The sequence below is a fragment of the Silene latifolia genome, chromosome Y, assembly GCF_048544455.1.
Source record: "Silene latifolia isolate original U9 population chromosome Y, ASM4854445v1, whole genome shotgun sequence".
Lineage (NCBI taxonomy): Eukaryota > Viridiplantae > Streptophyta > Magnoliopsida > Caryophyllales > Caryophyllaceae > Silene > Silene latifolia.
Window position 1 is genome coordinate 298107125 of NC_133538.1, and position 14188 is coordinate 298121312.

General features: G+C 35.2%; 1 long non-coding RNA gene across 1 annotated transcript; it reads left to right on the plus strand.

Annotated features, from left to right (window-relative positions):
• The first annotated feature begins 457 nt into the window (after positions 1-457).
• On the plus strand, positions 458-2651 carry LOC141634167 (uncharacterized). The gene is made up of 3 exons (XR_012538924.1): positions 458-529; positions 2336-2381; positions 2589-2651. It is a non-coding gene; the product is annotated as an uncharacterized LOC141634167 (long non-coding RNA).
• The last annotated feature ends 11537 nt before the right edge of the window (positions 2652-14188 follow it).

Below are 14188 nucleotides of genomic sequence, written 5' to 3' on the forward strand. Positions count from 1 at the left end.
AGTTTGTGTTTGGATAACTGACTTGTGAGTAGCTATTTGATTATGATTCGCATTTTTTTTTTGTGGGTAAATGACTTTATCTAAGTTTGTAATATGGGTAGATGTAGACTTCTGAAGGTGATCACCAGTAGGTGTTGGTCCATGATTCGTTTCGTTAAATTATTGGGTTAGGAGCTTCTCTTATACAATCAAGTATGAGGTTAGGGGTCACTATTTCCGTATACTACGACGATGGGGATGTATTTTTTTGATCATGTCGTACTGTAAATTTGATAGTTTTGAACTATCTCTGTAATTCAAGGCTACCATTCATTGCTGCAATTCAACATGGATTTGTACTTAATAGCTCATTGTTTGTCATTAGCAAACCATACTTTAGTTTTTGCATTATAATTGGTTCATGACAATGATTTGTTAGTTGTATCTACTAATCATGGTACACTGAATTTGCTCTTAAGTCTTACTTTTCTCTTTTACCATTCTCTATGAGGAAGAGATAAAGTTGAAGCCTGATGCTGCATTGATTGTGGTAAGGTCTTTGATCTCATCCCCTTCATAAATTTTATGTGATGTAAGTTCTTAATATTTCATCACCTACAAAATGAATAAATGGGTTCATATGTGAATAATTGATGCACAATTGACTAGGCAGATGAGCTTAATGGAAAAGTTATGGTTCTTACTGATTTTTGGAAGTCAGTGTGCATGCTTTATATGGTTGGGTTTGATCCAAGAAAACAAAGGATAAGTACATCCTAGCTAGCATGACTATTTAGGCGTCTTTTGAATTTCTTTTATTGTGGTTTTTGATGTTTTGCACCTTTCTTACGTTTTTTGCATTAGGATAAAATATTGATTGGCTTACGTTGATAAAACAATCATGGAAGAGCTAAACTGAGTAGTTGCCTGGTAAATATGGAATGGACAGTAAGCATTGCGCTTATGCTTCCTTTACTGAAAGTCGAACCGGGATATAAGGTTAGTTTTTTTTTCTTTTCTTCATCCACTAATCTAATTTACATAACTTAGGGTTTAGTTTCTGGGTTATAATTGATGCATACGATCATCTGGGCTCTTTGGTATGTGTTAAGTTGTATAGAGTTAGTTATTGTGAGTTCCCTTGTTCATTATTGTAATTTCCTTTCTAAATGTTGCCAATTGATGGGGTGGCTTATTGATTGTGAGGTAATTTAAATAATTTAAGGTTACCACTTTAATTAATAGTTATTGCTTGAAGTGTAGTTAGAGTAGTGACGTTGTTTGGCAGTTTAAGGCGTGGTTTCGTTCTCCGGTTCGCTTTTAGTGAATATACTTGTGTTCATGATTTGGTTTGATCAACTTGTAGTGGATAATTAACTGGTGTTCATGATTTAGTTCCGTTTGATCCAAGTCATATTTTGGCTTGCTTATTTGAACTAGGTTGCCTTCTAATTTGAATTTCTTAATGATTATGGAATGCTTATTCTTGGTTACCTTTGTGTGTTTAACAGGGGTTGTTTGCTGGTTCGATATTTTACTCTTATTGATAGTACATCTATATCATCGGGCGCTTTGCGTTTTCAAGCCATTGTTTGTTACTCATTTGATGATGTATACTTTAGGGTTTTGCTTTGAGATTAGGCCATATTTTTCGATCTAGGGTTTTGCTCTATACGCTGCTTAAACATCTTTTTATCCTCTGTTCTTCGTTTTGAGCTTACTTGCTCCACTGCATTTTTTTCAGCTTTCTTTTTTTTCTTTTTCTTGTGCCTTTTTTTTTTTGGTTTGACCCTCCTTTTAATCGTGTATATCTGGAGTTTTGCAGCATTGCTGTAAAATATCACATAGATTCAAGCACAACCATATTAGGTGTCCAGGGTGTGGTATGTTATCTGGAATATTTATATTCGAATAATGTTGTGGTGAGTACTGAGTTGGTCGTTGACATATTGGTTAGCTTTTGATTTTATATTATTGTTTGATGTGTGAAGGGTTTGAAAAACTTCACAAAGTCTGCCAATAATCTGATGCAGGAGCTTCAGAAGATTGATGGTGATTATTATCCTGAGGTATGCATTAGAGTATTAGACATTAATAACTTCTATTCAGCGAGTTTAACTTATGGACCAAATGATCAGCTTCTTGCCATCTACTAACTGTCATTGTGACGGTTTTATATGTGCAGACACTTTACCAAATGTTTATTGTCAACGCGGGTCCTGGATTTAGGCTTCTATGAAACTCTATAAATAATTTCTTAGATCCAAAAATCACCTCAAAGATTCATGTATTACAAAGTTTCACCTTTCCACCGAAGCAACTTACTAATTCATAATCATGTGAAAATATGTTGTAGGTTCTTGGCACCAAGTTCCAAAGTAGGCTACTTGGAGTGATTGATGGTAGGTAGTTTGTTTATCATTTATCAGGGATGATTTCAATTCCTTATCTGACAGACCTACAATTTCTACAAGTTCTCTTAATTATTTAATTGTTTAAAATTTATGCAACATTTTGTCGAGGTGGAGTGTAGTCACTACATGACATGCCTTTGTATTGTTCTGTTCTAGAGGCAGCTTGTCTAATAATTTGGTAATTGTCGTATGCAGTGAGTTGTCGGATTTCTTTGTGGTACATGCTCTTGTTCTGACCAAGGAGGGTGTCTTCTGTCTTATAAGGGTCACCTGGGCCTGAGATATTGAAGGTCTGTCATCTGTTTAATGAATTCACTATCTTTCGTCTTTCTTTGAAGGTTTTATTTTTATCTTTTAGGTAATTCATCACATAACCCTAAATCCTTTTTTTTTTTTGCTATTTTTTTATATTTATTTTCATGCAGATGGTTCTTAATGGGGAGGCACGGCGTGCAAGATAAGTTGTTAAACCCCTGAATAGTGATGGAAAGGTTGTTGCTTATGCGAAGCCACAATTGCCAATGGTGAGCCCATTCATAAGCTTGAAAATGGGTACCTTCATTGATGTGAGTTTGTTTATTATTTTTTGTTATGTGATGCTTTTGTTATGAAGCAGTTAAAAGAAAGTGACACATAACTATCGAGTCAAGATCCGATGCCGAAGATATTACTTCTCCAAAGGCGTCAATTAACTACTCAAATTTGACTTTGACTCATGTGCTTGAAGAGGTAGATTTGGAATGCATATTATATTTAAATTGCTGGTGTTACTACATAATCTATTTCTGTTTATGTTGAAAAATTGTCGGGTATATCAATACTGTTGTTGGGGGCATGCAGGCTAAGATCAACGGAAAGACGAGCTATGCTACTGGCTTTTCAGGTTATGATGAGTACGTACCAATGGTGGATAAGCCCGTGGATGCTGGTTTGAAAAAAGCAGTCATTTGTCCCCAAAGGTAAGCAATTACATAGCTTTCTAAGAAAATATACCCGGCGTGATTTGTAGCGTTATATGTATGGAGTACTCCCTCTATGCTAGATTATGGTTCACACTTTTCACTTTAGATCGTCCCACCACCACAAGGTTCACACTTTGTTTTATGCTGTTTTATGAAACTTTTTTTGTCTGTTTTGTTCTAATGTACGCCACTCTTTTTTTTTCTCCTTTCTTTTTAATTTGTCTCCACCTACCCCTCTTTAGTTTTCTGTGTCTAGACGGGTGCGGAACCTGCTTTTGGACACAAGGAGTAATATGTCACTATTCTCGAACTTATGGCGATCAACTCAATTGGGTGTAACTATTACGTGTTTGTATTGCTTTTAGTTTCTGAAAGAACGATATAGAAGACAAATTAGATAAATGGGAACCTCTACTTTTGTACTTGCTGATGATTGATGAATTACTATTGTATTATAATTGTACATTCTCATACTGTTTCTCTATTGTTGCAGAATTCCTTCATAACCTATGACTCTCTTTATAAATTAGAAATACCCAGCCTATACAGTTCTTGCAGGTATATAGCAGCCTCTTTTGTTTACATGTGCATATGTTAATCAATTCACCTCCCTACAGATCTTAATTGATGTGTTGTGACTTCAGAATGTAGTTCAGATATCCTGAAGGTATTTCATTAATCACCATGTTCATTCATCCCTCAATGATTAAGATGTTGGATGCATCTGTTGATGTCTTGATGATGTTATTGAACGTAATAGCTGGTAAGTGTTTGTATTGTGCTCTAAGTTGATAATGGTGGTTTATGTATGTGAGTTTCACCATTGAGAAATCTTGTCTCGGTTGCTAACACAGTGTGGGGCTTTGTACATCAGACAACTTAAAACATGATTTGTGGGAGACTTTGAGTCAGCAAGTAAAATAGTAGTATAATGGTGTGTCAATCCTTGAATTTTTAAGATTCTGTAATTGATGTCTGGCTGGGTTGGAAAAATGTTTTTCCTTTGCATAGATTTGATAAGGAATTGTTGATATAGAAAGGGGCATACTCATAGTTGTTCGCAATAAGAAAATGCAGTTATTTACCTTCTATTAAAAGTGACTCATTTGGCATGAGAATGGAGGGGGGAAGAGATCGTTTAGGTTTGCTTTTGTTAAGATTGAGAGGAGGGGAGAGCGGAAGGGAGGGAGGGAGAAGGGTAGAGGGTGGAACTGACGGAGATCGCCATGGCATGGTTTTGTTCAAATTGAGAGTGATGGGAAGAGTAAGGGAGAGGAGGGAAATAGAGAGGGAGATGGGGAGTGGCGCAGGGTAAACGCGAGAGAGATCGCCAGGGCTTGGTTTTGTTCAGAGTAAGGGAGGGAGGGAATGCATCTTTAAGCGGTGCGAATAAAACTCATGGTTGAGTTTTCTTAATCCCTTCTTTTGGTAGGTGTTGTGTATGTTAAGTTAAGAGATTTTTTTGTTACTCTTAAGTAACTGAGTTTTATGTACTTATGCAGGCTATAAATAATTGTCGAGATTTACCCTTGAGACAACATTGACATTGGAAATTAGAAAAATAAATTAACCAAAGGTGTGACATATCACCTCCAATTTCGTGCAGCTTCTCTATGCATTTTACCTGTAAATGTACACTATTATTTATTCTCCGTTGATGTTACTGACAATTTAACTGTTACTTTAACCAAATTTTGGAATAGGTAGTGACGCAGATGCACAGGGAGAGGGCGGAGAGGAGCAGGGTTCATCTTAGTAAGAGTTTAAAGGTATTATCTATAAGTAAGTTGATGTTTTATTTTGTTTTTGTGACATGGCAACAAGTAGAGGAGAATTAAGGGAAAGGTGAAGAAACAGGTTGTGATTCTGATGAACGCGTAGCATTGGCACGTTAAATTTTTTTGTTGCAGAATCAGATGCTTTTCCCCGTATGATTCTGCTTATACTTTCTCTATCCTTGATATATCCTCAAAGAACTCAACCTGCCAAGGTTAGATTTTCAAATTTTTGTGATAGAGATTGACCTTTGTCAGCCGCTGATTTTGGATATTGACATATGACTTATTTTAGTTTATTTGGTGTAATGTTACTGGAATCCAGTTACATCTATCTTTGGAACCAGTAGGTTCTAGAGTAGGCTAAATGTGACGAACCTGGCTTATTTTAGTTAGGGAGGCATGATTACTCTATTTAGCTCTTGCAGCTCATTCTTCTTTGTTGTTGGGTTTAGATAGTAAGTTAGGCTGAAAGTGTGTGCTTTCACTTTCTAATATGCAATGTCAGTCGTTTGTTGCTCCAAGGGTCGCTAAAGAAGTGAGTATTAAACGTGGTGAGAAAGTTGGCTATGTGATTAGATCTGAAAACATAACAACACCGATGAGACTCTTTTGCCTCATTTATATCTGTATTGTTCAGTCTGCTTAATTCAGTCATAAATAGTCCATCATTCATACCTGAGACCTGAATCATGCATAATCTGCTTCTCGTGAAAATTGAAGTGTTTCAGCTTCCTATTACTGATGTACTAGGATGAAGTTTATGATACATGGCGTGTTGCTCGGAGAAATGATGGATGATTTTCCACTTTCCAAGTACTGGTACTATGTAGAACTGGTTTATGTAATTTTTCCTATCATTGGCAATAAATAGTGTGTAGAATTATATCCGTAAAGTTTTTCTCCATACTCATTGATCAAGGTTTTTTTTAAATTTGGTTTATGTTTTTGGAATTGTTAGCCCATCAGTGACAAAAATATTCTTTTTTATTTTCGACTGGGTAGCCATTGTAGTATAGAAAGTTTCTAATGGAAATGATTTGGTTCATTAGTTTCTCGTAAATGTTTGGCTAAAAAAAGAAGGAAAAAAAAGCTATAAAAGTATAAGAATGCCAGATCTGTTTGTCTTCTACGCATTCCAAACTTGACATATGACTTTTTTTCCGACTATGAGACGACCTTTTATCCTCGTTTTCTTCATTATTTTATTACAACGAGTTTTGGTCGAAATTATATTTTCTGATGCCTCTTATAATAAATGTCTATATGTCAAATTAATATTTAAATTATAAAAATTAAACTAAATATAATTGCGGTCAATATTTGATAAGTTTGACCTTGAAAAGTGCATGAATCGTTTCGAATGGGTAGGAGAGAGTATTATAATAAGATTGAAAATGTGAAATAGTTTTGAACTTTGTGAAGACCTCCACATGTTCGGATGACTTTGTACGGCGGCTATAATGTTGCATTGTCATTGCCATTTTTTCATAATTATTAATCAGTGATCTCGCTTTTGACCTCACAAAAAGTTTTTAATTTTGGTTAATTTCTGAAACTGGTGAATTGATTGCGCATTTTTTATAATTTTGTATAATAAATGTATGACAAGGTTGCAGTACACAGCAACAGGAGGAAACAAAGTAGCAAATGGAGTAAAACTTAGTCCATGGAGTACAAAAACTTACTTTAAAACAAGCCTTAGATGCAACCAAGGAATGAACTATCATGAGGTACATACTATTTCACCCATTTGCATAGACTTTGTTTTCTTTCGAAAGGACCGCTGTTGATCTGAAGTTTAAATTCAATATTTTGATAGAATCTATATCAAATATAGGGTTGGATATGACAATGATATTAGGTCTTAAGTATATATACTCTGCTTTCATAAAGAATTCGAAGGGGTCAATTTTGTAAATCTAACATGGGTTAACCCAATGGCGGATTATTGCTGTGTTTGGAGTGGCCGAGATTATGCTAATGGGCCACCTATATAACTATGGAAATAAATTTGAATAGTTGTTTGAAATGTTACTATTTATGTGGGTCAGCACTCGACTTATGGTAATCGTTAAGGACGCTCTAAACATTATTGTTGATTGTTTGGTTAAGATTTTAGTATTTATTCTACTCCAATTCTTCCTGAAAATTGATGCTTTAGGAGAATGGTGATACAATACTACACTTTACTTAGCTCCTCAGGCTACACCTTATGAAATTGTGTATGGTCAGGCTCCAGCTGTCCATATTCCATATATTTCAGCGGATAGTAAAGTACCGACTAATTAAGTGTGCTGCTTTGCTTTTATTTTGGCTGTGTACTAAAATAGATATGAGTTGTAAAAGTTATGAATTTATAATTTAATTTTTTTTTCTAGTATTGAGGGATTTGGCGAAGTAGAGCCTAAAGAACATGATATCATTTTAGGAGTACATAATGGTGTAGGTAATGTTTATTGGGTAGTTTATGAGTTGTTTCATATAACCACGAGATTGTCACTATCGACACATGTAAGTATGGTGTATGGTGGCTATGGGATCCTACCGAGAAGGGAAGAACATAAGGCAAAAACAAAGGGTGACAGGGGCTGCTTGAGGTATTTTAGGGTAAGGAAGGCAGAAGAAAATGGTGGGAATATTGCTTAATGTGCAAGTTACGGGCAAGATAAGGATCAATTGAATTAGGGGCAAAGCTTACAAGGAGACTAAGAACTCAAAATAGTTGAATACCGCACTTTTTAATTACCAACAATATTTACACGGGCGTCTTGCATTTGAGGTTGTGAGGCCAATATATTTATCTCAATATTAATCACGTAACATCTACACGAAAATCTCACACATAAGAACTTCTTGTACATGAACCACTTTTTTTTTGTTCTCGATATTTTTGGATATTGTAGCTATGTAATAAATAAGATGTTGGTTTTTGGATTGATGGTTCAGGAAACAAAAGGCCCCATCAAAGTAAACAACCAATGGCTGCTTTATTCTTATACCGAAAGAGGGAAAAACAACTTTGCTTGGAGAGGGGAAGAAATACGTGAGGTAATTGCATAGACATATAATCTGATCTAAGTTACTAAAGTGAAGAAAGCTACTAAAGTGAGATCTTTTTTATCTTATCATGTATGTGTTAGGCTTCAAAGATCATTGTTATGTGCACCAGTTTTCAAATACTTGTGTGCGCCTGTCAAATAAAAGGTCTTGATTTCAAGATGAAAGATACTACGAATTTATGCCTAAGATTTAACCATTTGAGAAGAACTTTTTACTATGAAAATGTAAAAGCTGGCACCCCAAAAAAACTTGGAAAATTCGCAAGTTTAGTTAAAAGACGGTTTGATTTGAGAGCTCACTGTGTTCAAGTGTGAATTCAGTTTTAAAATGAAAAGTAGGTTATTAAGACTGTAGGGCCTTTTGGGTTTCTTATTGATGATATTAGGGTCTCACCTTTCGTCGAGCGTTTTGACATTGGCGGAGTTGGATTTAATTTAATACACTAACCCCCTCCCAGTTTGCCAAATAAAATAGTTTATTGCCGTTATATGAAGTGCTGCACTTGAGAACAGTCAACAGTTCTCAGTGGTTGTTAGCTTAGTGACTACGCATTTTTGACTAAATTCATTCTTTTCTCTTGAAGAATACTGGTGGTCTTGTATTGTTGGACTGGTTATTTAATCAGGACTCTTAGTTTAGCTGAAAAAATTTCTAATAGAAAGGTGATTTTTCATGATTTAATCTGTGGAACCTGGGAGAAGAGACCCTGAGCTGAAAGATGTGCGTGGACTGTCTCATTCTTAATTTAAACCTATTAGACACCGAAGAGGAAGAGGAGAGGTAAGACTAATGGAACGGGGAGAGGTGGCAGAGAAGAAGAAAAGGAAGTAGAAGGGCTGGGGATAAGGGAAAGAGAGGAGGAGTTCTACAAGAATACAACCTTGGATACTTTTGATGCATACTTATTCTTAAGCCCTTCATTCTATAATATGTTTCAACAAGGTAACAATTGTGCATTATACTCAAAACCTATTAGACAAGTATGATCACAAAGCCACCTAGACCAGTCTAGCATTTGAAAGTCTAAAGAAAAATCGAGAGAAAGGTAATAGTTTAATATTTGGTCCTTGGTGCCCCTGCAGATAGAGAGCTCGAGTGTCATGAATTTGTGAAATACTTGAAATTAACTGGTGTTGGTATTGTATGATTGTTGATCCAAAACAAATCCAGTGTGTTTGTAGGTTTTTTCCAATACTCTTTTTAGTGATTGACTTCGTTCAACTGTTTGTTTGTTATTTTTTTTATGGTCATCTGTCCGCATATTATGATTACTTAGATGTTGTCTTCATATATGTCCTTCAGCATCTAATAACCTTGTCTGTTCCTTGTTTGATTATTCTTGTCGTTTCCTCCTCACCTCTGCTCCATTTAATTTCAATAATAATTCCCTCTTTTTCATCGTCACTCCTTACTTTTAACTGTTTAGACTAGGGGAGGAGAGGAGGAGCTAAGGAAGGGGGAGTAGTTGCAGGAAAAGGAGGAGGAGGCGACGGATAAGGGGGGAAAAGTAGGAGGGGAAGGAGTAGGACAACATCAAGGAGGTTAAGGGAGGAAGAGGCCGCAAAGGCGGCGGAGGAAGGGGAAAGGGAAGAAGTGGGAGGGGAAAATGGTGCAAAGAAGAAAGGGAGTGGCAGGGAAGAGTGGGCAAGTGTTGGTTAAGAACTATAGTGCACAATTTAGTGAGATATTTTTGCCTTTTCTATTAAAATGACTATGCTTCTTAAAAATGTGTAGTTGTGGTCATTTGTTGCGATGCAGTCGGTGAATCCTTAACCATGGTATTTTAGTCACGAGTCCACATAATTTATCATTAAACTTCTTGCCAGTTGGTGCGACGCGGTATGTGAATCCTTAAAAATATTTAGTTGTGGCCATTTGGTGCGATGGGGCAATGTTCATGTTACCGTAGAAGCTCATATAGGGTTCAAAGTAATTTATATTAACTTCTTGTAGAGTTGTACTGACATGTTGACCTTGATCATGAAACAAACAAAGACTTCTGCGCTTTATAATTTTGACCTTCATTTCAAAACTTGAAACTTTTTTTTGAGTAATCTTGAATTTATAACTCTTGTTTGTGATAAATATTTTATTTTCTAAGAACTTGGATTCTGATTAACAGCAGGAGCAGAATAATCTCGGCATTGAAAGATTAGAGGAAGGAAGTTACAGAGAGACCGTTTAAAACATAAAGAATCAGCAGGTGGATTTCGACCTAACCATTGATAAGAGCTTTCTAACAAGATACAGTCTCCTCTAAGAATAATTTAGCAAAGCGTTCATTTAGTCATTTTGTGTTCTAATCTCGGTCTTTAGGTCTGTTTGCCAAACGCATATGCCTTTGTGGTCCTATCGTTCCACCATATTTTTTGCGACTCTTGTACTATAATTATTTTGCATTAAACATGACGTTTTCAAGCATTAACGGCCATCATTTTATAAATATATAATGGACCATGCATCTTTCTATCATACACTATCGACTTACTTTCGCTAAGCGTTCCACCAAATTGGGGCACCGCGCCCGATAGGGCGCGGTGCAACAACTAGTAATAGAAAAGTAAGTATAACTATATTCAAAACCATATAAATTTTGTCTAAGTCCCCACTTATACTGATCCAAATCTATGTAAAGTCATGCATCAAGGGTTACATGTTTTCATTATACGGTGAAATACAACCAAACAAATGAGGTTGTTTCGAATTTCTACCAAATTTTATATATCTTAGATATAACTATAATTATGGCTGATAATTATCGTCGTTTCATTAATCTGAACGAATATACATCATGCATTATATTATTCTATGTATTGATTAAAAATTTCGAAGTTTGCCAAGGGAATTTCAATTTTTTTTTTTTTATGAATTTCAATTTATATATCCATATTTATATTACAAATTATACAATATTTTCAAACGTTACGACACACTAATTTTATATTTTAGTAATCATTTAAAACATCCCCTAAATAGTAAGGTTAATGAACTTATTCTATACTGCATCTTAGGTAACGTTCCATACACAACCCTAACCACCCACAATCACTAAAACTTTGGAGAGACGATCTCTCACTAAGTTATTGAGAGACCAATCTTACGTACCCATTTATCTGCTTTTCGTGATTTTTTTTATTGATCATGACATTGTAATTTCGTAGCTAATTTAGATAATAAATGTACCTATTTTATTTTTAATCATGATTTGTACCTATTTTATTACCTTTAATACGATTTTTTCTTGAAATTGTAAAATAGCCTGTCAATAAACTTATTGAAAGACCGTCTCTCAGGAGACTTACCCCTCTGCAATAGCTCATTATCCATCCCATTTATTAGGATTAATGAATCAAATATAAGGGTATTTATAAAATTAAGGGATATTCTACATGGTACCTGATGCGTGTCTTTTATATGATGTTTTACATCCCATTTTACACGCATTTCAGAGCTCATTCATGTAGTTTATGCTACATTTCTCCCTATTTCCGTCTACTTCCGTATTTTTGTACATTATTGCAGAAATGTGAAGAATCCAGCGGAAATCGAGCTAAATTCGTCCCCGAGTATCCTGCATTGCATTTGACGTGAAGTATTCGCTTAAGGAACGAGCTTGGTGCGCAATTCAAGGCCCAAAAGACAAATCCACAAGATTATAGAAGTCAAGTAGCAACTAAAGCAGTCGATCGACCACTACCATCAGTCGATCGACCAACCTGATGGGTTCGAAGCTATCAGACATCAAGAGCGATCGATCGATCGCCATGCTTAGTCGATCGACCAAGCTGCTATCCCAGACGAAAATTAAAAGATCGAGGAACTTGAAGCCCATTATGTTTAGGTTTTGATAATAAGTGTTACGTATGTTTGCTATATAACGTAACCTAGAACATCGATCTGAGGCATCCATTTTGATCCGATTTTTATCTAAGTTTCACATTCAGTTTTAGAATATCATAGTTAGGGTTTGGAATATTGGTTGCATCGGATTTCATTCATACTTCTAATCATTCCGTTACTATTCTTCTGCAATTTTCGGTATTCCTTCTGTTCTACTTTCAGTTCATCTTTATTGCGTTGTTAGATATAGAATTGTTAGTTAGAATCCAAGCCAATTATCGTTTATGTTAATTGTTTGTTCTATTATTTCAAGCATGAATTCTTCTGTCTATTTTATTCGTTTTATTGTTGTTATCATCCTTAGTATGAGTAGCTAAATAGTTTGTGCTAGGATGTAGGGGAATTATAGCGTAGGCGGCGTAGTATTAATTTGGACTGAAATCGCGTGTCAGTCGATCGACTGACCACGTGAGGTTACCTTTCGTTTTAATTGATTTTAATGTTGTATTTAACAAATCGAATGCATGCGACCAGTTAGATGCTTAATTTATGACTGACCCATTAGATCGAAAGATAGGGAAAGCTGTTAGATCACCAATTGAAATGACTAAACTATGCTGAGATCAAAAGATAGGTAAAGTTTAGATTATTAGTCACTTTTCAGGACGAGAGTCAGTATTAGTGATATTAGGGACTTATAGCGAGATCGAAATATGCTATTTGTTAAGAGTGGACTGAGAGGACCTCTTTATTTCCCGCCTCACATGTGTTCGATTTGGACCTGTTTAGTATGCTGCCGCCGAAACTATAACGAACCGACCATCCTAGTACCTCTTTTTTTATACTTGATTTCATCCGTTTGCTTAGTTCACTTTATTTTATTGCTCATTAGTTGTAGACCAAATCCAATCAAACCCCCACCTTATTGTTACCTTAGACCGAATTTAAACAACTAGAAATTACGTCTGCCTCTCTGTGGTTCGACCTGACTGCCGCTAGCTATAGTTGTAGTTGGAGATTATAAATTTATTTTTGACACCTCACGACGGGTATCAGTACCCCTCAATTTTTCGACTTTCTACATGGTACCCCTACACTTTTTAAAACATACATGGTACCCCTAATTGTTGTCATTCTCACTAAGGCCCTGTTCTTTCTGGCTTATTTTCACCTACTTGATTGATTCATTTCGATTCGATTGATTCGGACTCGATTCGATTGATTGATTCAGCTCCATTGATTGATTGATTGATTCAGCTCCATTCGATTCGATTCGATTCGGCTCGGCTCGGCTCCATTGATTGATTGATTCGACTCCATTAAGTTCAGCTCATTTCAGCCTTACTCATCTTAAATTTAATAGTTATTATTAATTTTGTTATCAATAATACTATTTTTTTTTAATATTATTCTTTATTATTATTATTATTATTATTATTATTATATTTAATAATAGTGTTAATAATAATGTTATTAATAATTTATTTATTATTATTATTATGAATATTATTATTAAAATGAATAATATTGTTGTTGTTGTTATTGTTAAAATGAATAATAATGTTAATAATGTTAATAATAATAATATTATTTATTATTATTGTTGTTATTATTATTATTAGTAGTAGTATTGTTGTTGTTGTTGTTATAATTATTGGTATTATTATTATTAAAATTAATAACATTTATTATTAATATTATTGATGGGGCACGCCCAACCGACTTGACCCAGTAGCCAATACGGGGTCATACAAGTCAACACGCTTGCCAACATGGTTACGGATTCGCTTGATACTCTACGAATCACGAATTGTTAAAAGCGAATTCTATCAACTGATTACTGAAAATACATATAACACATTTTCTATAAGCGAATCGCGAATCGCGAATCGATAAGGCGTATTCATAGCAAATACGGTATCTATGCTTGTCAGCCATCATTTGAGGTACACATAGAAATCTATAAATACCTCATTATTCACCCATCAATGGTAAAATACTTCTCACCAACAACTTCCTCTCTCTAGAAGTAAGACTATTCGAACTACTATGAGAGGGCACGGAAACCTTAGCTTCAAGCAAGGTCCCAACTATCCAACAAGATCCGTAAGGCATCGAGAAGGACCTATTGCGAACCCTCCGAGGCCCTATTTGT